Genomic DNA, 3274 nt, shown 5'->3' on the forward strand with positions numbered 1-3274 from the left:
TAAGGCCCTCCTGGGTAGAATTAGTCTCCCTGTTCTCGAAGTTTCCATCTTAGTGAAGATGTTCTGATGCCAAGAGCTGATGCTGGTGAAGGGATGTTTAATAGCATTCCTGCCTCAAATGGAAACAAAACATGCTGCCCTTTGTGGTGCAAGGTATTAGAAGTCGAAGGAATCAAGGTGACATTGGCCTTCTGCTGTCTGCTTGAGTCCATGGAAGCACTTGTCATTCACACCAGACCTTCTACACCCCCTCATCACCATGCCTGTGGTTAAAGATGGCAGCTGAAGTTCCAACCACATGTGACCTTTTGTTGTGACTAAATTGAAACACGGTTGTAGGGATGACCAGTGGTCCAGCCTTGACTACTTGATATGGCTGAAGGAGGACCATCACATGATCAGGAAATAATGTCACAACTTCAGTAAAGGGGGTGTGGATGCATGGCTCAGGGAAGGCGAGGCGCATGCTCCCCATGTCCACCAGCCCTCCAAGGAGCCTGGAGCATGCTGCTTTCATAAGTACAATGTTTGGGGTTCACTGCACATCTTCCTTCCTATTAGACAGCAAAGTCTTCTGTATAGTCCCAGCTTGCAGAAGCTGCTGGGATAAAGCTGATGTCAGTGTCATGTGTAGGGACCACAGAAGAGGAGAGATGATGATCAAGGGTTACTGCTCTGTGACACTGCCTTTCCTACTGGAATGTGCTCCTGACTACCAAATCATATTTTATATTATCTGGAGAGATCTAGCATTCATGAATTCATTTAAATATATTCACTCACTTCATTATCTATTCATCCCCCACTCATTCACCCACTCATTCACTCCCTTTCCATTTTTCTTTTTGCTCATTTTCACAACTTTCCTTTTAATCATCTCTCTTAATATTTATAAGCAACCCATCTATCCATCCACCTGGCCACCCTTCCATCCCTCCACCCACCCACTCACCCACCCTTCCATTCATTGTATTTCGTTGGCTCTTATCTCATCCACTTATTCCCAGAAGAATTCCACTCTCCAGCACAATATCCTCAGTTTCCCTAGACACAATTTCAGGCACTTCCTAAGAGGACCAGCTGACTCTCAGTGAGCTCTCAAGTTAAATCCATCATTTGCTTCTGGTTGTTCCTCCCATCAGAGTAAAGAACACACACACATGCACATGCACACGCTCACACACATGCACACCTGCTTGGGATCACTGCAACTCATGGGAAGTTTCCTCGAGCTCCTCCCCTGCCTATCTCGCCTTACCTGCATTGGGTCCCTGAGAATCCAAAACTGTGCAGCCCTCCCTGTCAACGCAGGGGACCAGAACAGGCATGTTTGTGTTTGTAACTGTTTTGTGGGTACGCCTGTAAGTGACAAATGCAGAAACAAAGCAGAAGGGTGGATGGAATGAGGAACAGAGATACCTTAGGGTCAAGGGGATAGCAGGCTCTCAATAAAATTGAACTAATGAAGAATGATTAAATGGGAGCTTAGATCTGGTGACATACCAGAAATAGATGTATCCAGCAGCCTCCAGATGACTTCATCCACACCAGTGTCTACCAGAGGTGATTGCTTCTACAGCAGCTGTTGGGCCAGGTGTCTCTCCTACCTAGGGAGAGGGAGCTAGGTATCTATTTTTATGACTTGAAGAGCCACAGGGGAGCCAGGGAGCAGCCTCCTGACTGCCAGTATGCAAAGCGCCCAGAATAATAAGGTTACTACCTCTGTTGTCACACTAGCCAGAAAGTGCCAGTCAACAGCATCACAGGCAGCACCTCAGCTACTTGCTATTTAATCTAGACATGACAATTCACAGAGCGACAGCACAGAGTGAGCTGGCATCAGACCCCTTGCTGTATATAGCTACTATATATACCTATGTGCATTACACATAAATACATACACATGCACAGAAATGTAAGTATTCAATCTTAGTGGTTTCCAGCATCAGAAGTTTCTATTTTGTAACTGAAGAATTTTGCCTTTTAGGAGATGGAGACTAAAAGTGCCAAGAAATTGTTTTTCTCAGTCTCCTTTGTAGACTGGGTAAAGTCACATGATGGGTTTCTTCCAATCAGATCACCTCGCTTCCTAGGCTGGACATGGGGCCAGACATTCGAGGGGAAGTAGGTTTCCTTGTAGAGTCTTTTCTGGCAGTGACTTGACAGGACTGGAATATGTCATGGGAAATGACTTGGCTGGGTCCAGCCACAGACAGCAGGGCTAAGAGGTTGGAGTAAAAAAGATACAGGATGTGGGGTCCAAATCCTGGAGGGAGAAGCCAAGATGCTGTTCCAGTGAGTTGGTTTGGGACGTTAGTCCTGTTCCACAGTGTCCAGCCTGGCTTCCAACTCTCCTTGGGATTCTGTACATAGCTAACATCATTTTTAGTATTTATTGAGGTAGATCTGAATACCACAAAGTCCATTTATTTTTCGTGTTTAATTAAGAGATGTTTCCTAAATTGGCAGAATCATGCAACCTTGACAACAATCTGGTTTTAGAATACTCCCATCACGCCAACAAGAAGTCACAGCCTCTTTTATCCGCCCACTTTCAGCTCTAAGCCAGCCCTCAGTTTCTGTCTCTATGGACTTGCTTTTCCTGACATCTCAGTTACATGAGGCCATACAATAGGTGATGTGTGTGTGTGTGTGTGTGTGTGTGTGTGTGTGTGTGTTCTGCACTTAGAATAGTGTTTTTGAGATTCATCCAGATTGTCCCATGTCTCTAAACTTGTCATTTTTATGGCTGAGCATATTCTATTGTGTGATTATACACCCCAGACCACTGACCATCCAGTTAGGTTGGGGCTGCTCTGAGCAGAGCTGCAGTGACATCATGAGCAAGCTCTTGTGCAGACCTGTGCTGTCTTGGGGTTGATATCTAGCAGTACGATTACTGACTTGTATAATAAACTTACATTCTGACTTTACAAGAAACTGGCAGACTCTTTTTCAAAGAGGCTGCGCCACTGATCTGCTCATTGGCAAAGCCCAAGGGCTCCAGTTTGTCCTCTGTCTCACTGACATCTCTTATTGCCTGACATTGGGTTTATTTTGTTTTGCTTTTATGTTTTGGTGCTGGAAACCCAAGGCCTCCCTCACACTAAACCTGTGTTCTCTCAGTTGCTCTCTAGCCACTTTGACACTTTTATTAGTCTTTTTTGTTTTAGGCTTACATCAGCTAGAACCCCATTTCTGTTGTTTGCAATAATAACTCTGACTAACATGTTATCTCTCTGACTGTTGACATGATTTCTACATTTTCTGGCCA

This window comes from Cavia porcellus, unplaced genomic scaffold, assembly GCF_034190915.1.
Source record: "Cavia porcellus strain 051 isolate PalLab524CR breed Dunkin Hartley unplaced genomic scaffold, mCavPor4.1 scaffold_25, whole genome shotgun sequence".
Taxonomy (NCBI): domain Eukaryota; kingdom Metazoa; phylum Chordata; class Mammalia; order Rodentia; family Caviidae; genus Cavia; species Cavia porcellus.